General features: G+C 47.2%; 1 protein-coding gene and 1 pseudogene across 2 annotated transcripts in view; both read left to right on the forward strand.

Annotated features, from left to right (window-relative positions):
- GMDS (GDP-mannose 4,6-dehydratase) overlaps nucleotides 1-27901 on the forward strand; it is a 486657-nt gene that overhangs the window by 334467 nt on the left and 124289 nt on the right. The gene's annotated exons all lie outside the window — the stretch shown is intronic.
- Nucleotides 1879-26421, forward strand: LOC137773275 (small ribosomal subunit protein uS2-like; annotated as a pseudogene).

Here is a 27901-nt window from a genome sequence, read left to right on the forward strand (position 1 = left end):
AGGTACCCTTATCTTGGGTCTTAACGTTGAAAACATTGCAAGGCTTGCCATAAAGTTCTGATGGTCTTTCTGGTCCCAAAAGGTACCCTTCTTTTAGAAGGAAGAAGAAGCCCTTCTAGCCACGGTCCTTTGGGAGTGGGTGCTTATCCTTTGTGAGAAGATTCCCGTCTCTGTGAGGAAGGGAATGAAACCTCCGGGCCTGGGGAGCTGGAAACCCTTGGCAGCCAAGGTAGATTTAGTCAGACTCTTACCCCAGAACTGATATTCTGATTGGGTTTACAATTCTGTGGTCAGTATTAGTTCGTATCAACAGGTGAGATCTGCTGACATGAAAATGGAAACACAAAAAGGGGGACAGGCTTCAGGTCGCCCCGGAGCCAGGGGCTGCACCAATGCACCATGTTTGTGATGCCAGATTTTCAAAATGTGCTCGCAAGAAGCAAGTATGATTTATAATCCAGTCCCTACCTTTCTTTATATGAAACCAAGTATTACTAATTGTATTAAACAATGAATGGAGTTTATTCTGTGACTTTCCCCCGATATTTCAGTTTCCAGCTAGGGAACAATAGGATGGGACAATTCTGTGTTTAGTTGACTGTGCTAAGAAATATTTTTTACAAGTTTTTGCTTTAAATCGTATTTGAAGAGCATAAGTTAGTAGAGACTTCTTTTCTAAAGGAAGGCCAGTGAATTGCTTTTTCTCTTACACTTGAAGCTCTTAAGGGTCTCGTGGGGATGTTGTAATCCTTGGAAAGATGCTCGTATTAAAAGCTCTGGAGCTTTCTCTGTTTTCTCAACCATCCATTATTAGCTATCTAGGACTAATTACTCCCAAGGCACCTCTTTAGGGATTTTATGATTCTCTCTGTCTCCTGGGACATCATGTAAAGTTTTCAGATGAAAAAGGAAGCCCATAAGAATTCCTTCTTTTTCGTAAATCAGATGAAAATAGGAATGACTTAGGAATAGTCGTTCCTAAAATAATTTCACTCCCCCTTCCTCTTCCCTCCCCTTCACCTCCCTCCCCCCCCTCCCTCCCCCTCCCCCTCCCTTCCTTCCCCTCTGTGTCCTCCCCTCGCTCCTCATCCTCCTTTCCCTCTCCCCCTTCCCTTCCCTTTCTTCTTCGCCTCCCTCACATCCTCCTCCTGAGTTTCCTGGAAGATTCTACAGCTGCTCCACTGGGAACCTCTGGTTCTCTCTGCATCTCTACCAAAAGTCTGAAGTCGTCAGTAAGATTCACCCGGTCCCCGTTTGCTGCCTTCAGCCTCCCTTTCATGAGCTCCTCACATGAGTGGCCGGGAGAGCCAGGCGTCCCGCAGCCCACCCGGCGCGGCCAGGCCTGTGACCCTGCTCTTCCTGTCACCTGGCCCAGGCTACACGGCCTCTCTTGGGCTGTGAGCTCCCTGCATCCTACTGGGTCCTCAGCTGAGAGCTGACCTCTGTAAGCGTTGCTCCAGCCCAGCTTTCATCCCATTCAGCACAGCACCTCCCTCCACTGTGCTCCTGTGGCATTGTATACAGAGCTGTATTTTAGCATTTCCCATATCTTAACCCTAATTCTCTTCTCTTCCTTGACTGTGATTTCCATGTTGTTATTTTTATATATCCAGCGCTGTACCAGGAGCATAGTAGGTGCTCAGTAAACGTTAGTTAGATGAATGAACACCAGAGTTTCTAATTCTAAAATTATGGACGCAAAACATTTTAAAATTAGGTACTTAATTTCAGTGGATTTGTGTTAGGTATTGAAAGAGGATTACGTGAACATAGTCCTTGCTTTAAAGGACCATCAAGCTTCTTTCCACGCCAGTCAGGCAGGGGGTCCATACGGCATTGTTCTGGATTCGCATCGTAACTTACAGGGGAGCTCTCACAATGTCCGGAGCCCTCGATGTCCTGCAAATGAAGGGGGAGGATGTCCTCAAATTCCTTGCAGCAGGAACCCACTTAGGTGGCACCAACCTTGACTTCCAAATGGAACAGCACGTCTACAAAAGGAAAAGTGATGGCATCTATGTCATAAATCTGAAGAGAACCTGGGAGAAGCTTCTGTTGGCAGCTCGTGCCATTGTTGCCATTGAAAACCCAGCTGGTGTCAGTGTCGTATCCTCCAGGAATACTGGCCAGCGAGCTGGGCTGAAGTTTGCTGCTGTCACTGGAGCCACTTCTGTCGCTGGCCACTTCACCCCTGGGACCTTCACTAACCAGACCCAGGCAGCCTTCCGGGAGCCAGGACTTCCGGTGGTTACTGATCCCAGGGCTGACCACCTGCCTTCTCCCAGAGGCCTCTTACGCTAACCTGCCTACCGCTGCTCTGTGTGACACCGACTCTTCTCTGCAATAATGCGGACATTGCCATCCCATGCAACAACAAGGGAGCTCACTCAGGGGGTCTGCTGTGGTGGATGCTTGCCTGGGAAGTTCTGCGCGTGCGTGGCACCATCTCCCGTGAACACCCCTGGGAGGTCATGCCTGACCTCCACTTCTACAGAGACCCTGAAGAGATTGAAAAGGACGAGCAGGCAGCAGCTGAGAAGGCTGTGGCCAAGGAGGGATTTCAGGGTGAATGGACCGCTCCAGCTCCTGAGTTCCCTGCTGCTCAGCCGGAGGTGGTGGACTGGCCCGAAGGCGTGCAGGTGCCCCCGTGCCTGTTCCACAGTTCCCCACTGAAGACCCCACTGCTCAGGCCGCTGAGTGGGTAGGAACAACCACTGAGTGGTCTTAAACTGTTCTTCTGCAACCTCTTAAAATGGAACTAGGTGGACGGAAAATAAACAGTTTCAAAAAAAAAAAAAAAAAAGGACCATCCAACTTATTCGGAGAACGGTGGAGAGCAAAACGGGACTGCAGACCAGCAGTCGCTGTTATCACAGGTGGAGTTCTCCTGTCCACGGGCGACGGGCAGCACCGCAGCCTTCAGCAAGGCCCAGAGGTCACGCCTGTGGACGATCCCACGCAAGAGGCCAGATACCTCCTTTGCCGCGAAGTCCCCCAAAGCATCGTGGAGGTCTCTAGTTTAAAAAAACTTGCGTACGATCAAAATACTGGTAGTGATCATACATATAAAATTTTATATGTTGAAGATACAGTAAAATGTAATAGTCTACTAATAATTAAAAGCAGCACGCATTTCTTTCATTTATACAAGATGTATTTAATCACCTACCAAGTGCAGAATACCAGTGGGAGTTGTGGGGAACATAAAGATGAATGAAACTTAGCTGATAGTAAACTTGCATCACTTGTTGGTCCACATGTCTGTTCAGAGCAGTTCAAACTTCATAGCTGCCTAGTGAATACCAGAAAAACCTCAGGACTCTGTTCTTGGTTGACTCCTATGAAACAGGACGTATTTCCACGGACAAGGTGCAAGTTTTTAAAGAATTATTTCATCCTTTCAGCCTCAGTGGGCCTGAGAATTGACCCAGCACAGCAGTCCCTCTAAGTCATAAGAGACTAAAAGAAGCTTTTAGACTCTGTCCTCGTAGCATGGGACAAACCTAATCAACAAGATTCTACTTCACGTTGTCAGAAGCGTCCTAAACCATTGCCAGTTGTCCTGAGAACAACAAGGAGAAAGAGCCCCACGAAGAAAGGAGGGGCCGGCGAGCCCAGTACAAGGCAGCCCATCTCAGCGCCCGCCCGAGTCACCCTGCTGCGGCCACCACCTCCGATTCCCAGGAAAAGCACCGGGCTCTCACGTGTTCAGTGCGTGTAAAAAGAAGACAACCAAGTCTGTTCTAGTTTTCATAATTAACTGCCACCAAGATAACTTTTTAGTTTCCAAGATTGTTCTGTTTAAAAACGCTTGACTTCGATCATCAGTGTCCTGATGCACTGAGCCACGGCACTGAAGGAGAGTAACCTTCCCAAAGCCGATCTGACCTTGTCCTCACCCCCTTGGGCAGAGGAGACCCCTGCGATGGACCCCCTTCCCTCCCCCTCATCTCCCTGTCTGTTCCCTGGACAGACCAGGCTCTCCAGGCCGCCTTTATTCACTCTGGTCCATCTGCCTGAAAACTGTCTCCATCCTGCCTCCCCGCTGTCCTCCCACTGGTCGTGCCCAGCACAGCTGCTCCTGAGCTGGCCTTCCCACCCCGGCCGAGTTAGGTTAGGAGCCTTCAGTCTGCACCATCCCAGGCCGGGGCCGCCCCGCGTCCCAGCCTCCAGGACGGCAGGGCTGCGCCTGACTGATGTCCGTGCCCCGGCCCCTGGCCTCAGGGTGGGCAGACAGCACCTGCTCAGTATCTGTTCTTTGAATAAATGGAAGAACTATTAATCAACTGAATCAGTTTGAAAATTGATATTAGTTAAAAAAAAAATAACCATCCCAGGTTTATCTCTGTGGCACCTGTTTGTTAGATCTCAGTATCCCCCCTAAGACTGTGAACCTAAGCTGTATCCCAAGGATAACTGACTTTTGTTCTTTGAGGCCATGGTCCGACCATTTTCATAGCTCGCCCCTAGCGGTCACGTAAACGCTCCGGGAGTGGTTTGTGCATCACTTTCCTTCCGCTCCCTCCTCTCTTTTCGTAGTTAACCCTGATCTATCCCTAGATTGCAGAATTCTTTCACTAGCCCTCGTCTTTGTCACCGGCTCTTTAATTTACACACTTGGTTGGCTGGTTCCTGTTACTTGGCCAACAAATCTGTCCTGTGTCGTCTCCTCTGAGTAATTTATAGCCTCCATAAAATGCCACGTAGAGGCACTTTTTTACATTGTTGAGTAATGGTGAGAAAGAATTGCCCTGGGAATCAAAAATCCAATGAGTCATAGATTATTTTGTTATTTATGACCAGAGAGTGGTCATTGACAATATTTGGCAATTTTACAGCTATGAACCTAGGCTATTGTGCTTTAGAATGTAATTTATTCAGCAAATAAAACTCTTACTGGTAATGGGTCCTGTTAAATCTGGGGGACCACATGGGCTCCAGGCCGGTACAGCTGTGGAAGTTTCATAGTAGCGGCATACATCTTGGATGTCTGGACACTAATATTTTACACTTACTTCATGGTTTTATTTATTCAGTTGCCTTTATATTCTTGATTGGATTCTGACCAACCATTTTGGTTTAAGAAGTCATCAGCTTTGAGTAGAGAAGGAGGAGCCTGGAGAAAATAAAATGGATTTATGTTGAAAAAGCACAAATCCTTCTTTCATTACATATGGCATTTAGTAAATTCAGGCTTTAAAGAAACACCAGATGTGTTCATGGAAAATAACTGATGTAAAATCATCTTTGAAAAAGAAAAAGACAGGGACCTTCAACTTAATTACATATACCCGAGGGAGAGATACAGAAGTGGACACAGAGGTAGGTGGGTCACTATATGCATGCACACCACACACACAGACACAGACCCACACACACAGCATACGCTAGTGCAAGAGGTGTCAGTGAGAGCTTACAGAGATGGGCAAGTGAGACGCAGGTGTGTATGTGGAAGGGGCACTAATGCAAATAAGACTGGAAGGAGATGAAACCAGGTATGTGACCTTGAGGGCTGCCCTTGTGCTCAGCCACGCCCCCTCGAGGCTCTCACTGCACCGTCTCGCGCTCCGTTATAATTTCCCACTTACTTTTCTGCCTCCCTTGGTTAAACTGGAAGCCTCTTGCCATTTCCTTTACCAACTGTGCGCCACTCCTATGGGGGCCAGGTAGCAGGGCTGCTTGGATGAGCCCAGGCTTCCTCCCTGCTGGCTGCTCTGACTCTACTGCCCTGGACAAATGACGGTGCTCAGTCTGAAAATTCTCGGGCTCCTGGCTTTCCTGCGTTGATTTGTCGGAGTCCTTTATATTGTGTAGAATCAAGTCCTCCGTCAGCCGTGTGCAATGGGAGTATTTTCTCCTGGTCTCTGGTTGCCTTTTCGCTTTCTTCGTGGTTTCCTCTGATGTGCAGTCTTTGATCGTCGTCAAGTTTGGTTTATCATTTTCCCTTCAAGGTTAGTGTTATTGTGTCTTTCTCCAGAATCTGCTTGTCTCCGTGGTCATGTTTCTTCAGGGAGCTTTGTAGTGTTAGCTTTCATCTCAAGATCTGTGATCCACCTACAACTACTTTTGTACATGGTGTGAGGTAGGGGTGGAGATTCATTCTTTTCTGTACGATATCCAGTTGTTCTAGAGCTTTATTGAAAACACCTTCCTTTTCCCCCATTGAATTGTTTTGGTATCTTTGTTAAAAATTAGAACAATATTTCAGTTTTTGAAATTCATTCTTTCATCCATAGTTCTTCCAGTGAATTTTAACTGGGTTCACATTATGGTCGTTGCCAAACAGCATGAAACACACACATGTTCCTGCTCTTGTGGGGTTTACAGTCCATGGTTCTGCCCTTCGGTTTAGATTGAAGCAAGGAAGGGATTTTATAAGAGAGTAAAAATCTGTCATTGTAAGTACAAGATCGCTGTCAATAAATCTCACTTTCTCTAATCTGTTCTTTGAATTATAAAAATAAATATTATAACTAAAAAAAAAAAAAAAACACACACACACACAACTAAAATACTGAACATGCTTTTCCAAAGCACACAGACTACCTCTGCCCCCAACCCCCAATATTGAGATTCTCGGGTCTAAATGAAGACCATGTATGCAGATGACATTTGTCATTAGGACTGGGCATGTCAGCACTTGATGAGGCCTGATGGCGGCACAATGACAGATACATAGAGTGAACTGTGGCTTTCAACTCTGAGGGAACCATTAGCTGATTTGTGAATTTGAGTGGTATCTGTTATGCTTCTATTTTTGAAAGATAACTATTGCTTAAATAAAATCTTAGGTTTCGATTATAGGTATTAGTGTGTGAAAATATCAACAGAGCCTTCTTCCTGTTTTGAAATGTAAGAATCCTAAATTCTAACCTGGGCAAATTCAAATCCATTATACGTCACTGGCACATACTAATGGCTGTAATAACAGAAGGCTTTTGTACCAAAATCCAAAATGGATCAAGTTGAAATGGTGTTTCCACAGCCCTATTTAAGTTACAAATGGGCCCACAGACCAGGGTCTCTGACGACCGTGGTGCCCGCACGGTTTCCTTTGACAATGGATGGGGCACCCGTGCCCAAATTCAGAGACTTTTAATGACTTGAATTGCTTTGACAATATAAGCCCTGATCCAAAGGAATCTGCTTCTTGAATTCAAAACTAAGATCTCAATTTATAAGAACAGAGTTTTAAATTTATACGAACTTTTAGTGTAGTATTCAATATTTTAAGTAGCCCAAATAAGCAAATACTAAGACCTATTTTACTAGTGGGGATAACTTTCTTCCAGGCTCTAAGGTTGATTTTTGAATGGCTAAATACTTCTTCCAAAGTAAGGGATTAATTTGGACTTGGAACAAAGTTGGTTATCTAGATACATTTTTACACACAGATCACAATTACAAATATCCACATTTTCATATAAACTGAAACCGTGCGATAGAGGAGCCCCAAACTGGAAACCGCCTAAGTGCCCTGGACCAGAGTTTTGTGAACTGTTTTCATCTCAGAGCCCCATCCCCTCCCCTTAACACCCTCTTAAAAATTGTTGAGGATCTCAAGCTACTTTTGCTTTTGTGGCTTGTATCTACCAGTAATTTACCATATTAGAAAATAAAATGGTGATATTTAAGAGATATTTATTAATTCTTTAAAAAAAATAACATGGTAGAAATATCTTATGAAGAATAACTGTTTTTAAAAACAAAATATTTGTAAGAAGAGTAGCATTGTTTCACATTTGAAAAAAATCTCATTAATGTCTGGATGAATAGAAGACAGTTGGATTCTCTAATCTGCTCTGACAGCCTTGCAGTGTCCCAACTCAGGTGGCCTCTGGAGGACCCCTGCACACTCATGAGAGAAGGATAATGGCAAAGGCACAACATCCTCGTGTTATTAGAAAAATAATTTTGCCCTGGAGACCGAAGTACAGAGTCTCAGGCAGGGACCTCCAGGGTCCCCGGATCACACTCTGAGAACTGCGGCTCCGGAATGCTTATGGGCTGCATCAGAGCCATACAGCACAACACCATACAGCCTTACAAAATGGCATGGATGTGTACCCTTTCAATACACGGGAACATATGTTTAATAATACATGCTCCCCCTACTTAGAAAACGAACAGTGTGTCTTAGAATACTTAAGTGCATATAGAACACAACAGAAAAAAGAAAGATAAAGCATACATTTCAGACCACTTCCTATATCAGTACTTCATAAAATCAAACAGCATGACATTGAACCATCTCAAAGGGCTAAACCAATAAGCTACCTTATGGAAATCTAAGAATGTAAAGATGGAGCTATAAGTTCTATGTGACAGGAAAGGGACCCATCAGTTCCTACAATGAGATAAAAAAGGAGGAAAGTTGATACTCTAATACAGACAGTAAGATGTTTGTCTTAATTTCTCTTTGAAATAGAAAGCCACTCAACTTCTTCAGAAGGTTGGCTACAGGATACTTGGCGACCTTTTTTTTTTCCCCCCACAAACAAAAGTTTTAATTTTGTTGAAGCACTTGGAAAAATATTCCACTGAGGTCCTGGGGTTCTCTGCCTTTGAATTTGCAGAGATGACCTTAGCCTAGAAAACATCAAGAGCAATGCATTTCAGCTGCCAATGGAAGTGAGCGTCTGATAGTAAAGAGCTTGGGGGAAGCACAAAGTAGAATAAACGCACTTCTGTCATGTAAAAATGTGTATTGATAAGGCTTAGAAGTGAATCTCTAGTAAGTTTTTAGAATTTTCTGTTTATTGGCTTTGTGTTTTACTTTAGCACATTTTGACTTTCTGTAATTTCAAGTGGAAGTGTATACAATTCATGATAAATAAGAGATCTGTGTGTCCTCTGGTAGTGGGGGAGCTAGTGACTCGGGGTGGTGTGATCAGCTGAGGGGACAGCTGGCCCTGAAGTTCTGATTCACTGGCAGGGTTAGCACAGAGCAGCGCTTTTCACCCCAAATCCCTGAAGTAACGGAGAGAAAAGCAGAAGGGCCCCAGAAATGTAGGTGGCCAAGGCACGGTTGCTGGTTAGGGGACCAGCCTCTGGGATGGTTGAGGGGGTCTGGGTGCAGCCCCAGAGGGGCTGGGGGAAGGACGCGGGGTTGGAAAGGCTTCCATTAGCGCCAAGTTCATGCGCGAAAGCAAACCCTCCAGGTAGCCAGCTTGCTCTGTGAGCTGAGTAAAAGACTCTCTAATTGTTCCTGCTTCCTCAGAGAAAATGAGCTGATTAATCCACTGGCCATAAAGCAGTTACAGAACGAAGACAGTGAAGGAAACCAAGTACTGGTGACCGTTCCATCTCACCCTTGAGTGCTGGCTTTATCTTGTCCTCGGCTTTGTTCTCCTGGTGAATGGTCAAGTCAGTATCCTTTTCTTTCCTGGGAGCCCTGGCATTGCAGCAACTCTCTCAAGATATGCACGCAAAATCAGACACCTGTGAGCTTCAAGCAGCAAAAACCAACTCCTGACCGTGTGCACCCTGGCCTTACAGTGGAGTTCCCACCGCGTTGCCTGCACCTCGGGGTGCAGAGCTGGCTCTTCTCCCGAGAACCTCGCCCCCTCTCTCCCCGCCTCGTTTTTCCCCTCAGTGTAACCCAACACTTCGGCAACTGGAGGCCCAAATAGTCTTGTTAACTTAAAAGTTTTCCTTCAGATTTATTGACCCAGCAGAGTTGAACAGGGTGAGCGTTGATCCACGCCTCGCAGGTATTTCTTTAATTATTGGGCTGGCGTCTCTAGGGCCTCATAAAAATGTGCAGTGTGAGTCGGTAATAACGTCACTGCGTGTTTATTTATGTATTTATGTATGTATGTATGTATGTATGTATGTATGTATTCGGGGGGGTGGGGGAATCGGGCGTTTTCTAAGGGGAGCCTCTACCTTCTGCCATAAATTGTAGCTGTGGCCTTGATAATACTGTGGTTGAACAATAAGGGCTCCAGGACTGCTCCCTGAAAGAGATTAAACTGTAATTAAACTCCACTATGAGTAAGGAGGGACGGAAAAAAGAAGACAAAAAAATGTGGTTTCCTAAGGCAGAAAAGAAATACATTGACTGGTGTTTACAGCCCAGAGACGTTTTTTGCCATCTCGACTACAAAACAGTCTTATTTTTAGCCAGCCAAGGTTTTGCAAGAAGGCCGTATCAGTCCCACAGTGGTGTTCTTTGAAATAATTGCACCAAGCTGGTCCCAAGTCAGCAGCACTGACGGGGAGGCAGGAGGAAGCATTTCTCAAGCCCACAGTGCTGGTGACATTTGCTTTAACACTGAATTATGTCGGCTGCCTGCGTGAAGTTCCACCTAATGGGAAAAAGAATTTAACTGGATCGTAATTGAACATACAGCTACATAATATCCTTCTGTTTAGGCTCAAAAATGGATTTTTTTTAAACCTACTTATCAGCGCAGCTATTAAATATTGTGGCTCTCAGGCTATATCAGTCTGTGATCAGCACGGTTAGTGCATTTTACCTTCCAAGGAAGTGCACTTGAGCCAGCTGGAGCGCGAGAGACGGAGGAGCCGGGAAAGTCGTAATTGAAACAGGCGACTGCTTCAGCACAGACAGGAAATAAAAGGAACACTGGCCCTCCAACGGACTAAATTAGATGTTTCAAATTCAGACAGTATCAGGAAAAAGAAGACTTACGGGAGGGGAAAAGGGTAACCGTAAGTTCATTCAGCCGACTCCCCTGCCTCCCCTCCTAACACGAGTTGCTGCTGGACCCTCACTGTGCCGGCCCCTACCAGGGTCGCCCCCAGCCCACCTCCTGCCCTCCCGCTCGTGTCACACCATCCGTCCCTCCTGCCTGTCCTCACCCTCCCAGGGTCCTTTGGTTTTCCGTTTCCATAAATTAGGCGTGAAATTACGTTGGGCTGAGGATACAGGATTTCAGCTGTTTTATAGCTGGAAAGGAAAATCTTTCAGACCTAAAGCAAAAACATTTTTTTAAATACGCTTCCTGCCTATTAGTTTGAGATATGCCTATTTTAGAAAAGGCTTGCTTTGTAGAAACCTTCTTTCTTCTTTTTAATCTGATGGAATTCTGTCTCATCCTCCAGTTCAAGTCAAGTAACAGGGATTGAGTACCGACTGTATACAAGGCCCCCAGGCTAACTGGAGACTCTGGCATGTGTATGTTCACTAAGATGATCTTAACATATGTATAATTCAAATTCTCAGTGAGGACTTGTGCTACTTTGTTAAAATATTTTAGGTAGTAGATTTTGTTTTACATTGAAATAATCAACTGAAACTGTTGCAGCATTTTTGTTTTCACTTTCCTTATGTGCTACTGCATCTCAGTTTTTCTATTTAAGCGAATATGGGTCTTTGTTTAACAGAGTTTGCTTAAATATCCAAATTCAAAGTTTGTTATTAGCAGTGACTGCGACATTGCTCTTTAAGGTCAGTGCCTGTTTCAGCCCGGATAGCATCCGGTGTCGTTTATTTGTGGGGATGGGTAGCGTCGTTGGGTGAGGTATTTTCTCCGAGATATATATAAACACACTGAAAACGTCAACAAGCTAAAAATATGATCGCTCTGCCCTGTCCCCTCTTGAAAGCTGGTGACGGTCAGTGTTAGTGTCGCAGACGGGTAGAATCCCAACTTTAAAGGTCTCTCTGAGGCTCCCTGGGTCCCTAAACCATCGTTCTGGGGGAGTGTGGGCCGCCCCATCCGCTCGGGCGGGCGCACTGGTTCAGCTTCTTGAATTGAGCCCTGGGAAAATTCTCGTGCAAACATCTGTTTCGTTCTCCCTGCCTCTGCCACGGGAGCAAGGTGGGGTGGGGAGTAAATACATCATGGGTGTGGGTTTGCATGGAAAATGTTGCGGGTTGCTTCCACTCCAGCTGGACAGCTTTATGTAGCTATAAACCTTTACTGCTGTATTAAGGTTCTATTCAAAGGGTATGAATCTCTGATATTCGTGGTCCAACAAAACTGTTACTAATTACTTATCTACTGAATAGCTACCAGGGCTGGCAGCTTGAACAGCAATAATCCAGGAATGTAGTATTCTCCAACAAGGGAACATTCTTGTTCGTATAAATAGCGTGGCTTACATTTTTCAAACTCGAAGGAGCAAACTAGAAATGCATACCTACGTCCCCCATCAAGGCCACTGGGCTCAGCTTCCTCCCAGAAAGTATATTTCTCCCTTCCTGAAAGGTCATTCCAGCGTGGTCTCCAAGAACGGGGGCATTATACAGAGAACTCTGGCCTCAGGCAGGCTGTGCTGATTGCTGGGTCCCAGGTCCAGGGTTGAGTGTCCCAAAGAGTGCCTGGAAGTGGGCTGGCCTCCGAGCAAGGGTGAGGTGGCTGCCCGTGGCCACGATCTGTGGCACCCACAGCCCTGAACTGGACAGCCCCTTTCAGGAATTCCGGAGCTCTGTCCTGCAGAAGTTCTCCCTGGAGGTTTGCTCTGGTGCTTCCACATCTTCTGGGTGACTGTTCTTGGAGGCTCAAGCCGCCCCTGTGCATTCAGATGCAGAAGCGCATGCCTGGCTGCAGCCGCGTGTCCCAGGGCCGATGCCTGCCGGGCGGTGCTGTGAGGTGGCGGGTGCTAGCAGGCCCGTCAGCGCACTGGCTCGCCGTCGTGGCGTCACCTACTTGAGGCCTCACAGCAGCCCTCCTGAGACGGGCTGTGTTATCATCCGCTGTTACAGATGGGTGCACAGAAGCTCAGAGCCCGTGAGGAATTCACCAGCACCAGTACGCCCGGTGTGTGGAGCTGCTGGGATTCGCACGCAGGGCTCTGGGAATCTGAAGGCTTTTTAGTCCCCTGTACCACACGTACGTGAGCTGGACCTTCTTTACTTTGAAAACCTGGCACGTTCAGCGTGAATGGTTTTCAGACGGCGGCCCCGTGTGGGCGGCGCCCAGCAGCCCGGTCAGGGTGGGTGGAGGGCAGGCAGGCGGCCACAGGGAGAGGTCCAGGCTGGCCCTGAGCAGGTGATGCGTCCCCACCTCCTGCTCTCCTTCCCAAACACAAGCCCTGAATAGTAGTGATTTTAATTATTAAAGAAAAAGGGACACCAAGGTGTGAATGACCCACTAGCTTAAACCCTTGGAGAGTTCGTTAAATCATTCTTTCTCTGACGTAAGCATGTGGGAGGTGTGTGCAGCAGGGGGTGAGTTGTCTTGTCTGTTCAGTGAGGGAGCCCCCAGATGGTTTGTCTAGTTTAGTGGGATGTCACGCTGAAGTCAGCCGTTTCAGATCTGTTGTGCATTAATGACACTAACAGCACTAAGTGAAGAGCACACACACACACATATTCGAGACTTGCCTTTTCCAGTCTCCCACCCCCCCATTTCTCTTGACCCCCTTTGCGTCCTTTTCCTCTCCGTGTGAGGCTCCGTGACACCTCTCTGCTCTAGAACGTGACCAAGGAAGGAAGGAGAGCCAGGGTCTTCTTTTCCTGCCTTCCTTCGCCTCCTTGGACAATAATGCAGACCTTCAGACTTAAAATAAGGGTATATGTTGATTATTGTTTTCCTGTTTAAAAATGCACCCATCAGAGTTCTCAGATTTGAAAATGAAAACGGGAGGGAAGGAGCTTAGTGTAAGCACCTTGGAGTCACGCGTCAAGGCCCATCCTGGGTGAAGACCCTGCCCGGCTGGAGCCCAGGGTCTGGTCAGCATGTGCAGTCTGACCCGAATAACAAGGCCATCACTGGGGATTAAATCCTGGGAAACTCAGCACTTTAAAGGGAACCTCTGTTTTGTTATCTGAACATTGAGGGCAAGAAGGAAGGGACTTGACTCTCCTGCCAGGAGGCTCTGGGCCTGGACCTGGCGAGGGGTACCCCTCCCTCCCCACTCCCTGTTTCCTACTCCGTCTCCCCCTCCTCCCCCTTCCTTCCCTCCCCCCTTCCCCCTCCACTCCCTCCCCCTTCCCCCTCCCCTCCCCCTCCCCTCCCCCTCGTCCTCTGGCTCCAGGTTCCTTCCCTTGCTCATCTTTGAACTAAACGATGTCCTAGGAATTGTTGGGAGTAAAGGTTTTGAAAGTTCATATTTAAAAATAAGCCGTGGTGATTGAAATGCCTCTTTCCTGGCTTGGGAAGTGCTCGCTAGGCCCAGCACACCATCCGTGGGACAGAAGTCAGATCGGGGCTTTCTGAGCTGTTTACGTCCGGCTGCTGCCTCGCTGGATTCCTGAGGCTGCTTCCCACGAGCCAGGAGCCTGTCTTCAAGCCAGCAGGTCTGTGTCGCGGCCTGCAGCTCACACCCCGTTGTGGGTGTCAGCAGGGCCGGCTCTCACTCTCCCAGCCGTGCGGGCCCGACCAGAAGGGGGACCTGATGGCAAGGCGGGCGCTGGGGCTCAGAGTGCTGGCTCTGTTTGGCATCTCGGGGACCGGCGCTTGGACGGCTCCCAGACACATACCCCGCCAGGAGGGATGCTTGCTCCTGGAGAGTCAGTGGGCTGCTTGGCTGCAAGGAGAGCCTGGAGCCCTTCTGATCAGAAGGAGAGTCCCGCTCCCGCAGCCCCGCTCCTCCCGCACAGATCAGCTTCCAGAAAGCTGGGGTTGTTCCAGAACCTCCCACGTGGGCTTGCACAAGGCCCAGTGGTTCTACAGGTTCTGCCCTTTCCTGAGAAGAACTGAGTACAGGAAAGTTGACTCAATACATCCTTAAAAATCTGGTTTCTTTCAGAGTTGCCCGTTACGGTCACTTATTTGAAAATGATAACACAGTGGTGTGGGGTTGCATTTTTCAATAATAGCTTCTAAAACCTTAAAAATTTTCTCTTAAGGTGTGTGTGTGTGTGTGTGTGTGTGTGTGTGTGCGCGCGCGCGCGCCTGATGGCTGTATAATTAGAAGTAAACCCAAATCAGAATTTGGGCATGATTGGCCCCTTCCATATACAGCCACAGTTGAACTTTCTAGAATTACAGGATGAGTGTTCTTCTGAAGCTGGTACAAATGGATTGAAACCAAAACTGGGCAAGTGTGAAGACCTCCTGTCCTTTGACTGCTTTGTAAAAGAATTGCAAGAGGGCGTTTTCCAGGAGTGCTGCTGAGTGTGTGTAAAGCCAGGAAATAACTCTGTGACATTCATAGCGTTAATACCGCACAGTGAGTCAGAAACAGAGTTGGAACAAAGCTAGAGTGCCCGGCCTGTCATCAAAGAGCAGGGGTCTGACATGTGACCAAGCCTGTCCTCATCCCACGGAGGGGGCACAGCTTTCCTTGTGGTCCACGGGAGCCATGTCCATGATGCACACGTGGTGCCGGGGCATCAGCACAGGAGCCAGACCCCTGGGTTCAGATCCTGGCTCTGCCACTTCCTGGGACCGTCTCTTCACTCCTTTGTGCTTCAGTACCTCCAGCTGTAAAATGGACGTCGTAATAGTACTTACCTCATAGGACTCCAGCGGGGGATTAAACACCGTGTACCTACAGTTCTCCAGACTGCGAATATGTTTAGATGTTGGCAGCTCTGATGCTGATGGTGGTGGTGATGGTGTTGACAGGTACTTGCCAGCATGCTTTGCATGCTCACCCAAATCAGAACATCGCAAAATAATCCGGTAGAACGCCGCGTAGATAGAAACAAGTCTATTACGACATCCATTACCTAAACTGAAGAGAGATGTGAGAGGATTCTTTTTACCAGGTCCACCCGTACTTTCATCCTGCCGGCTCTAAGATTTAAAATCTCCTTTATCACGGCAGAATTACGAGTTAGTGACCATTTGATGTGGGTATAGTGACACCATTCTTCCTGCTTTCTTGAGCCTTTTGAGTAAACATTTCTCATCGAAAGTGAAATAACATTTCCCCGGCTTCTTATTAGTGAATGGGAAAAGGGCCCCTACAAACATATCAAATGAGTGAAAATCACTATGGTTTGAGGAAGGAGAGTTTTACGAAGTGCCAGGGAAGGGAAAGCCTTATTCTCTGCTTCCTCGAGTTTTTTGCTACTAAAGCAAAGTTAAGTGTTCGGATGGAAAGTGCAGCAAATTAATATTTTGTGTTCGTTAATGTTTAATTGAAATGAGGAAGCAAATCAGTAGATTTTTATGTTGCTGAAAGAGCAAACATACATAGTTCAGTCTTCCAAATTCACATGAAATTTGAATGTTACGGTTTGAGAAGTTAGTGTCCCAAGGAAACTTTCCAAAATAGCATCACATCGGAGATCCTAAACATGGCTTGATCGTTAAGAGCACTCAGGGAGCTTTATAAAATTAGAAGCTCCCAGGCCCCTCACCAACTTACCTAATTGCAATCTGCAGAAGTCAGGCTTGAGAATTTGTATTTTTATAAAGCACCCCAAGTGAGTCAAACTACACATGGTAAAAAACAAACAAAAAGTATAGTTTGTAACCTGGACCAGCCTCATTTCTTCGTCCTCTTTCTTAGAGCACCATCTTAAGGAAACATAACAAATGTTATACTTGAGATAAAATGACCAGGGACCCCAGTTCTCTGTAAGCCTCAGGGAGAAGTGTTGAGGCTGGGTGGACTTCCCGCCCGCATGCGGCAGGGGTCCACCGTGCACGGCTGCTGAGCCCTCTCTGGGAGACGTGTGCACACACCCTGTACTCACACTGGAAGAAGAACACCTCCCACCTGAGGTCACAGCACTGGTTACGCTCTCTCTCCGCCTGTAGACCTCCTGCTAACTTCTGGTGGAAAGAAGGGAACTGGCCAGGCCCTGACTTCCTCCTGTCCTGGCTTCACTGGCCACCGTAAATGCACGTGATGTACTTATGATGAATTATCAACAGCTCATCTGAGTGTTTCTTTGGGGTCACACTGCAAATGTTTCCTACATAGCTTTAGAGCAAAGAGCTGTTTAAATTGGGTGTAATACAATGTGAATGACTATTAACGTGGATGAACATCTGTGTACAGGACCCTTAACATTGCAAAGCTCATTCTACTCTTGAAGGATTTCACGTGGACTTCATGTCTACATGTAATCATCTTCAGCTTTTATTTGAATTCAAGGCTTGGTTCCTACTAATTTTCCCATTTGCTACTTCATGGTTATTATTTTTAAGGCTGAAAGTTTTCTGCAGTTTTTAATGGTTCTCCAGTGAGGAAATACAGATCCTCTTTCTAATAGCTGGTTTAAAAGATAAATACAGAAAAAAGAGATTGGGCCATTTGGAAGGTTAGATTCCACACGGTCATGAAAGCAGTGAGACCAACATTGTGTGCATTTGTGTAATTTTGGTGCCCCATGGGTTTTCGGTGTAACTGAGAGTTCCCTAAAAAACAAAGTCACTACCTCGGAGTCTTTGGTAGCATATAAAAATGCGTTCATTTAGAACATTTAGGACATTATTAACAACTAACTACATTTAGTCTGGAATAGGACATGTCTTATCTCCTCTTCAAAGGTTCCAAGTGAATTTTATGTCCTTGGGGTAAGAATGACAAGTATGTCCAGTTATCTACACATACGAGGGTCCTTCCACTACATACGTGTAGCTTTTGATCAATCTATAAAGTGCTTTGGGGACCACCATCAGTATTCAGAGTTGATAGACTTTGGAAGGCGATATCACTCATTCCATCATCTTCAGGCAGCGTATCGACCCCGTTCTTTCTGAGGTCAGGCCGAGGCCACACTCTGCCAGGGCTGCCGTGCTCCCAGCAGCTGACTCTGCTTCTGCCCTCGGCACCACAGCTGCCCCCCAGGCTTTCAACCAGCAAACTCCGAGCGCTCGCGTCGCACAACATGCCTCCACAAAACACCACGATTCCCTCTCCGTGAGTTTTGCGATAGATGGGTGTCTGTTCACCCCAATGTTTGCATGACCTCAGCAGTTTATACGGTGTTGCACTTTTCCAAGTTTTGTCTCAATGAACGGATTTTTTAGAGACTATCTTAGGTTGAGAAATGTTCAAAGCAGAGTTGAAATAAATATGAAGAAAAAGGATTTGGAATGTAATTATTGAACTGTGGGAATCTCCATGGGTTTATCGTAAAAGAAGAAAGAACTCACTAGGTGTTGGTTATGGTATTGAAAACGTGGCTTGTAAATCCACTTCAGAAGGTGTGGATAAATTCCTCGTAAAGATCTAAATGCCGTATTTTGTTGGTTTTGTTGTTTTCGTTCATTTTCCTTCCCATTCAAACGTGTCCACGTGGGATAACCGCTCACTTCCCCACCCTTTATTTCGAAGGGTCCATTTGAAACGAAGTCACTCCCACGTAAGCAGTCAAGCACTTTCCATCATTTCACTTCCTGCTGTCCTTGGGGATCCCTAGTCCTGCCAGACCCGAGCATGTTATACCTCATGCTGGGTACAGACGTTTCTTCATCTGTGGCCCTGAACTGTCACATTTTCTGTTCTTTTAAGTCTGGAGCATCTGGGAGAAGCTCTGAGACTTGAGACGGAGAGTTTGTGCGCATTTAGGGTACTAAGCCGAGTGGGAGACCCGGAGTTCCAGGTGACCGTGTAACTGCAGAGCAGGGAGGGGAAGGATAGTAATTATCCCCCAGGGGTCTTTGAACTCCCTTTGGCGTTTTAAAGTAAGAAGATGAGCTGCCTTCACGGTGTTCTCCGTCTGTCACCTGTGCGTGTGAGGCATCCCCAGCCTCCACCCAGCTCAGCTCAGGAGCATGCAGGTCTCCTGGACTTGCCTACACTCACTTACTAACACAGGAGCAGACTCCAAGTCCTTGGACATCTTAAGGGCATACATCCAGCTTTCATTTCATGAACTTCTGGAAAGAGGTCGTTCATAATTTCCCATGCTGATTCAGACCTGCTTTAAAGGAGCATAGTAATTTATGTGTATCTGAATTTCCTGTAACTGTTCTGAAGGCAGCTGGAACTCTTAGGCTCTCCTTAACCCATATCTGTACACCTAGAACAGCCTCATAAATTCCTAAAAACGTTCTAGAGTAGAGAAGGGCATCACAAATGCATGGTCATGTTATCATGGGTTCTGAGACTACCATTGAACATGGGACGTCAGGGAATTTAAAATGACCCAGGAAAATGTGCCCCCCCCCCCCCGCCGAGGAAAACTTAGGAAGTCATTTGTTGAGTCTGGAAAAGATCACTGTTGGTGGGTAAGTGTAGACAGAGAAATTGGATCAAGAACTTAGCCCTGGAGCCACATGAAGATGAAATATATGAGAACTAGAGAAGGCCCTGAGAAGTGAAACCATCTAATAAGAATTTCATCATGGGAGTAGAGGGAAATTATCAAAGGACTATTTGAAGAAAATTTCCCAGAACTGAAGCACAGGAATCTTGAGATTGCAAAAGCTTTATGAGTGTCCAGCTCAGTGAATGAACAAAGACCCACACCAAAGACCATCGCTGCGAAATTTCAACATTGGGATTAAAGAGAAGATCCTAAAATTTCTAGGAGTACAAGCAGGTTTCTTACAAATGATCCAGAGTAAAAGCAGGAGTAAAAGTGCCGTTGTATTATGTTCCAGCACAGAAATGAGAAGCCAAAGGAGCAAAGCCTTCTAAATTTTGGAAATGATTTTTAATCTGGGATTCTAAACCTATACAGAATATTATAGACATTTTCAAACGTGCATCATTTTAAAAGAAATTATCTTCCATGCACAGCTCTGAGAAAGCTACTGGAGAACATTCTCCACCGAAACAAGGGGATAAGCCAAGAAAGATGAAGGCATAGGATTCAGGAGGTAGGGGATGCAACACAAAGAGAGGAGAAGGACGTTCTCAGGGTGACAGCAGAGGAAGGTCGAGAGCAAACAGTCAGTGATTGAAGGTGGAGGTTTCAGGAGGTGTGTCTCCAGGTGGAAAATGAAAAGGAACCAGTAAGTACTCTGACAGGTTTGAGGGTGTGGAGAATTACATTTTTACAGAGAGTTGAAGGGTGTGAGAGAACTCAAGATATATAAGCAAAACTAATCAAATGAAAAAAACCCAACAGTTATTAAGTATGGTAGAGAGAGGGAAGGGATTTTTAAGAAACTGAAATCGTGATCCACTAGTTGATTCAGGAGTGAAAATATTTATTTAGAAATTAATAATGGCTACTATGAATATAGATTTAACCAAAAATTGAGACGTAATTATAGATGGAAATTAGGGTAAACAAGTGTGTAAATGTACTAAATATCCCCTATTGCTATACTAGGTAATAGTTAAGGCCTAAAATGGATTCATCCGGCGATAAAAGAATAAAACACATCATTTACCAAATGGTTACAAGTGTTGAAAAGGGCCCTAGAGCCTGACAAGTTGGGAGGAGCAGGGAACGAGGGAACGGTTTTTTATTAAAAGTCTTTTAGCACTTTTTAATTTCTTATATTATCTACATGTAATATTTTGGTTAGTTTAAAAACTAATTTTAAAATAAATATAATTTGATTATATGATGTACACAGCATTAAAATTAAAAAACATACTCAGTTTTCATCTTTACTAACTGTACCCACTGCACCCTACATTCTAGAAGCAGGAAGTAAGACTTTTGTTGTTCTTGTTTTTTTTTTTTTTTTAATTAATTAATTAATTAATTTTTTTTGGCTGTGTTGGGTCTTAGTTTCTGTGCGAGGGCTTTCTCTAGTTGCGGCAAGCGGGGGCCACTCTTTATCGCGGTGCGCTGGCCTCTCACTATCGTGGCCTCTCTTGTTGCGGAGCACAGGCTCCAGACGCTCAGGCTCAGTAATCATGGCCCACGGGCCCAGTTGCTCCGCGGCATGTGGGATCTTCCCAGACCACGGCTCGAACCCGTGTCCCCTGCATTGGCAGGCAGATTCTCAACCACTGCACCACCAGGGAAGCCCTGTTCTTGTTTTTAATTGCGATATAATCGACACATAGCATTGTATTCGTTTCAGGTGTACAACATAATGATTTGATATTGGCATATATTGCAGAATGATTACACTGAGTCTAGTTAGCGACCATCATGACACACAGTTACAATTTTTTTCTTGTGATGAGAATTTTTAAGATCTCTCTTAACTTCAAATAGACAATACAGTATTATTAACTGTAGTTAGTATAGTAAGATATTAGTATCATTTATCAGGGAAAGAAGTATACCAGTTTCTTGCAGCTGTTGACACAAATCACCAGACTTCATGGCTCAGAACGGCACTGCCGTGGACGGGACTGTGACCCACCCCTCCGCCCCCCCCCCCCCCCCCCCCGCCCCAGCCAGCGAAGTGACATTTAGAGGTGGCGCCTTTGGGAGATAATTGGATTTAGAGAAGCTCATGAGGTGGGCCCTCGTGATGGGGGGTTAGTATAAGAAGTGAGAAGGCGGCTGTCTGCGGGCCAGGAGCTGAACGTGCTCTGACCGCAGACTTCCAGCCTCTGGACCTGTACGAAAATCACTGTCTGTTGTTGAACACCGAGTCTGCGGTATTTTGTTGTGGCAGCCCAAGCAGACTAAGACAAACACCAACTTACCTGATAGTTCAGGTCAAGAGTCTGGATGGGTCTCACGGGCTGAAATCAAGGAGCCGGCCGAGCGGTGTTCCTCCTGGGGGCTCTGGGAGGCGCTGTGCCCTGCCTTTCCAGCTCCTGGAGGCACCTGCATTCCTCAGCTTGTGCCCCTTCGCCACGTCACCTCACAGCACTCCATCCTGTGCCTTCTCTCATCCCGCTGCTTCCCTTACGTGGACCTCGCGCTCACACTGGTCGCCCTGGTAACCAGCACAGCCTCCCCTCCTCAGGACCCTTACGCACATCTGCATCACTTGAGCTGTGTCAGGTCGCACGCTCACAGGTTAGGGGATCGGGGCGTGGACATCTTTGGGGACGTTATTCAGCGACCACTAGAGGTGAGGGAGCCGGCGGGTGTGAGCAGACAGCTTTCCTCACGCTTAATCCCCAAGCATCAGGACGGTTGTCAGCGAATTGACATTTGTTTAAAACCACATACGTGTTCCTGGTTATATTCAGATATAGAAGAAAACTCAAATTTAATTTCAGTTCTAACTACAACTACTGAAAACCTTGATATTTTGAAAAATTTGGAAATTTCATGGATAATTTGCCTTGTCTCCATTAAAACAGGTAAATAAGTCAATGGCAGTTAAGAGTTGGATGCTTGTGTCAAACAGCTGAGTTTAAAACCCACTTCCACCTCTTTCCTAATGAGTTTGGACCAGTCACTGAATCTCTCTAAATCTCGATTTCCTCGTTTGTGCAACAGAGAAAAGCGGAGTCTCTACCCCATTGGGTTGTTGCCAGGCTGTGCCTGACACACTGAGGACACTCCGTGAGTGTGGGCTCTTACTGTTATTATTAATTGATGGTTCATCTTCTTGACGAAGGGGCTTGTCTGACATCCCCTAAACCCTGAGAGATTATTCCTGAGCTGTCGTGCTGGAGTGATGCTGTTTATGTCTGGATTTGTCAACAAGGAGTAGGATTGGTAAGGTTGTTCATGGAAAGAGTGAGGGGGGAACATTTCATGAAAAATAATAAGAACTTCAACAGCAATAAATGCAATGTCATGTACTTAGGGACAAAAAAAAATGTATATGGACACAAGAAGGGGAAAAATAATAAACGATATCAGAGTGAATCAAAAATCATTTTAATTGTAGGAGCTAATAAATGTGAGTATGTTATTATTTAAACAGGAGTGAGATTATATGCCACTCTTAAATGCAAGCACAGTTTAGCTGTGTAACCGACAGCAAGTTGTATTAAGGACATTTTGTTATCCAGTTATATTTGACTTGTATAATAGAGAATTTGACGGGCCTTTGTCCCTCACTGCTGGAACTGAGGCTCTAAACCCTTGGAATTTCCTAAGTGCAGGGGCATCTTGGTTATTCGTGGTGGGCTACTAGCTAGTAGGATGGGGCTGGCCACCCGCCGGGTTGGAGAGCTGGAGCTCTGAGCCACACAAGGGCAGCCCACCTCCTGGCCTCTGGGGAGGAGGGGACTAGAGATCAAGTTCAGCCGCATTGCCAAGAATTCAGTTAATCAAGTGCGTAATGAGCCCCTAGTCATCACTCTGGGTACCAAGGCTCAGTGGAGCTGCCTGGCTGGTGACTGTACACGTGTGTGGGAGGGTTTTGTGTCCTGAGGACACGGAAGCTTCAAGTTGGAATCCTCCCGGGGTCCCCGATGTGTCCCTCCCCCTGCCTGGTCCTGGTCTGTGTCCTTCACATACTGTGGTGCTTTCCTGAGTTTTGTGAGTCATCCTAATGAATTATCAAATCTGAGGGGGTCATGGGAACCCCTGAATTTGTAGCTGGTTGGTCGGGATTACAGTGGCCGAGGGATCCCACACTGTGGCTGGCGTTGAGGGGAGGGCAGTCATGTCGGGGCCGTGCCCTTGAATCCGGGTGGGCGGTGTCACGATGGCGTCACAATGTGGCACTAACAGACTGGGGAGGGGGACAAAGAAAATGCAGGGATCTGGCAGTGAATTAAATCAAGCATACGGTTTTTGAACGTGATTTGACCTAAAATACAGATGCTGAGTTGAATCAGGAGCCTGGGAGCCAAGTGGGGCTTCCAGACTCCTGACGTGTGGCCTGAGAGGAGGGGTCTTTGGAATCCTCCTCCCTGAAGAAGTGGTACCGTCCCCTGCAGCCCTGCTGTCCGCCCTCGCCGCCGCCCTCGCCATTGCTGATGGAGTGTCAGAAACGGCCTTTCTTCCCCTACCATGTCCATCAGATTTTCTAGGCGTTTCTGCTGACCCCATGTCTGTGAATGAACTGACCCACACCTCTCAGGAACCCACAAAAGAGCCCAGGAAGGAACCCATTTCTGTGCTCCAGCCCCCACCTTGCTTTTTGGTTGTGAAGACCTTGAAGGGCCGGGGGTGTCCACAGTGACACACGCTGCACCTGTGTGCTTCCCCTCCCCCCGACCGTGGCCCTGGTGGCCACCTGGTCCCCGCCTCGTGACTCATGGTTCCTCTGTGCCTGCGTTGGGCCGGCTGGCCCAGCCTTCTCTTGTTGCCTGTTCTAACCTCTGGTCATTAATATTCCAATTTGACATCTGGGCAGCTGAGCCTGGGAGGGTGTAAGGACCTGCCAAGGTCGCAGGCGAGCGTTCCAGGCTGGGCTCCCCGGGGGCCCTGGGCACACGTCGCTTTTACAGCAGTGCATCAGCACAGAAATCTCAGTCACCAGGTCTACAGAAGTGCGTGTCCTACGAAAAATATTCCAAACTTGTGAAGTTGACTTATGCTTTATTGCTACCTTAGAGTCGAAGTTCTCTCTTTGGTAACTCAGGAAAATCTTTCTACCTGCTCCACATTAAAAGTGTTTCAGGGCTTCCCTGGTGGTGCAGTGGTTGAGAATCTGCCTGCCAGTGCAGGGGACACGGGTTCGAGCCCTGGGCTGGGAAGATCCCACAGGCCGCGGAGCAACTGGGCCCGTGAGCCACAACTACTGTGCCTGCGCGTCTGGAGCCTGTGCTCCGCAACAAGAGAGGCCACGATAGTGAGAGGCCCGTGCACCGCGATGAAGAGTGGCCCCCACTTGCCACAACTAGAGAAAGCCCTCGCACAGAAACGAAGACCCAACACAGCTAAAAATAAATAAATAAATGAAAAATTAAAAAAAAAAAAAAAAAGTGTTTCAGGCATCTGGGGCTTCCTCTCCTGCCTTTTTTATATATTTGGGCCTAGAGACTTTACGTGTTAATTTTGTTGTACAAGACAGAGTTAAGCCAATTAATGTTTAGATTAAAAAAAAAAACAAACCCATAAATCCAAAAGAACATCTCGAGATCTGTTTTTTCCCTTATTGGAAGTGAAATTCCCATTAGCGGCAGCCAGGCCTGAGCACGGGTGGAGAATGGGGCCCCTTGTTTGCAGAGATGGACTTATCACATGGTTAGCAGCTGGGATTTATGCGGAGACTCATTCAATAAACCAGCAGCGGCAGCCTCCTCCTGCTGGAGCACACTTGGAGGTACAGTACCTGAGTTTTTCGAATTCTAGCTAGTCTTTTGTACTTTGTTTTATGTCTCTCTCATTTTTCTGACTGTTCTTGACATTTTCTGACCTCACAGTACTTTTATTATTATTTTTATTGCTACTATAACAATGATAACTTAAGGGCCTGATTTATATGATGGCAAGTTAGCCAAGGGGGAGATTAAGGCACACCCAAAAAAACATGCCGTAAATGTTTGAGTCTGTCAGCCTTTCATTTTATTAAGTGGGAAACTTTTGTTTTGACACAAATGAGTTTGGAGAGTCCTGAGTGACTGCAGGATTGTGTTTGCTGGGGCACACAGCCGTGGGTCCCTGAGCTGGTGACATCTCAGGGCATCTGTAGTTGGTCATCCTACGCAACGCTCAATTTACTCGATTTCTTTCTTCTTTTTTTTTTTTTCTTTTTTTTGAGTAATTGGTAGTCATTCTTTTGTTCTTTCTTTCTGAAGTAATTATGATTTTCAGAATGATGAAAATGCCACAAATTTACAGACAGATTTCCTTAATTGTAGTCATGTCATTTGCAGCTGTCTTGTTGGGGAGGTGCCACACCTGCTGCACTCACAGCAAAAGCCAGTCCCCTGGGAGGGTGGGTGGCACTGCCCTGAGGGCTCTCGGCCCCCGGGCTCAGGCTGTGGGCAGCACCTGGGCCCTCGTGCGCCCACCTGCCGGCGAGGGCTGGGCTCGGTTTGTAGCCTGAAGCCCGGCGCGTGGACCCCGAGCCCGGGGTGCCCCGAAGCCTCGGCCCCTGGACTCTGCTGTCCTGAGAGTCCGGCCCGGAGCCCAGCCCTGCTCCCCCTCCCCCAGCCGACGCCCCTCCCACAGGCCGGACCCTCACCCCGTTTCTCGGCCAAGTGCATCGCCGCGTCCCTCTTTCTGAATCGCACTTATCAACCTCACTGAGGGCTCTGACCTAACGAACTTTGGTGAACTGAGTTGAACTGTCCTGATGCTTCACTATTTTACCATTTCTGTGGAGTTATTAAAGTACCATCCTGTGTGGGGTACGGAGTGCGACCTTGAACATCCTTAGACCGACCTCTGGGACACACTGTAACGTCACGCTGAAATTGTGGCTCGTTTGGGTGCATTTGCCCCTTTAACCACTGTCGTGTTAACATCTCCCTCTTTATCTGATATTTCAGCGTCCTGGCTGAGAACCGTCTCTGCTGGGCCCCTTCACCGCCTTCATCGGCACCCTTCCGGGCTTCATTGCTAGGAACGTGTTTTACAAAAGGGAGTTGTTACCTCTTGGTGGGAGTGACTGGGTCTTGAGCAGACAGCAGCCCTTCGGGAGCTCAGGGTGCTGAGCAGGTCACGCGTGTGGCAGGTCACGGCCGTGCTTGCCGCCCCAGACCCTCGCCAGCCGGGTGGGCTTCGTGAGAGCTCGGTGAGCAGAGTGGCCGAGACAGAACACAGGTCCCAGCTGACCTGCTTGCCCCCAGGGTCCAGCTGTCCAGCCCCAGCCTGGGCGTCGTCGGGCGCAGGCCCCAGACAGCAGCTCTGTCCGCATGGCTGACCCAGAGAACTCATGAGCGGTTAAGAGGTGGCGGGTTGAGGCCACTAAGACTTGGGGGCCCGTGTTACTCAGCCAGAGTGACCATACATCCACCGGGGGCCTAGGTCAGACACAGCGGCCGCGTGGGGCTCAGCTGGGGTTCACACCTCGCTCGGGACACTTCCAGGTCCATCAGGCTGGGAGCCTGCGGCCGCCCACCAGCAGGGAAGGTGCTGGCCTTGCAGCCACTCATGCCCGGCCGCTGACTCCAATCCAAGGCGGGCTTTGTCTCCTCCTCTCTGGTGACCCCAGTCAGTGCTGGAATGTTGGGAACACGGGGTTTGCTTTGCTCGTGAGAAAACAATGCGGGTGGAGACCCTGCCAGCTTTCTGCAGATCTGAGGTCCTCCCTTGAGTTGTTGCCCGGAGGCGGCTGCTCGGGCCCCGAACCGACGTCTCTGGCTGCCCTGTGCGTCCAGGAGGCCAGAGCCTGTTTCGCAGCAGAATGACCCGTCACTTCTGGGCTTTCCTGTCTACCAACTGGAGGCAAAGGCCTCTGAGCCCCTTGGGATGGAAGGATCCGCGGGGTGGAAGGATCTTGGTCCCTGAATCAATGCAGGGATGAGAGGGGATTCTTTTGTGCTGAACTTTGCCGTCCAGGACTGCGGCCGCCCGCCACCCGAGGCTGCTGAGCTCCTGGAGCAGGGCTGGTCTGACCTGAGGTGGTTGTAGATGTAAACTGGACGTGAGATTTCCAGGAGCACAAAACAGAACGTGAAATATCTCAACAGTTGTTTATATAAATTACAAGTCAAGATAATAATACTTTGGATATATTAGATTAAGTAATACATGATTAAAATTCATTTCACCTATTTCTTTTTTTACCGCGGCTACTAGAAGCTTTTGGAGACCTCTGTTGTGACAGTGCTTCTCTGGCGCACAGGGCTGTCCTGGGACATCGCAACCGCACGTTTGTCTGCAGTAGGTCCCCTGAGCCCGGGCCCTGGAGCCATCACGGGGCACCGTGGCCTGGTCTTCCAGACGCATCGCGGGCCCTTTCCCTACAGTAATACTCTGCCATTCTCTGCGAAATTGATGTCTCCAGAATGCGGTGTTATCCACATTGTTAAAACTTCAAATGAAGCGTTTCTGAGTATAGTTTTTCCTGCGCTGTCCTTCAGGAATAAGAAAGGTCTACCAAATACCACCGTGGCATTCAGTTGCCATGGTCGTGGTTAAATTACTCTGTTCCAGGAAATGAGGCCTAATGATGCAACCTGTTAACAATTGTATACTGTATAACATCATGACTTTCATCGGATAAAACTGTTTTTCTTGCTACTTGTTAGAATTTTTCTTAACCCACCTTCTATATATAGCTCCATTTTTATGCTTTTATACTTCATGCTGAAGATTTATTGAGTACAAATAAAAACATGTTTCTAATCCTGTTTTTCAACTATAAACCATCTGGATTTGTTATGGCCAAAGAACTTCGTGAATTATACATTCCTA

Source organism: Eschrichtius robustus, chromosome 12, assembly GCF_028021215.1.
Source record: "Eschrichtius robustus isolate mEscRob2 chromosome 12, mEscRob2.pri, whole genome shotgun sequence".
Taxonomy (NCBI): domain Eukaryota; kingdom Metazoa; phylum Chordata; class Mammalia; order Artiodactyla; family Eschrichtiidae; genus Eschrichtius; species Eschrichtius robustus.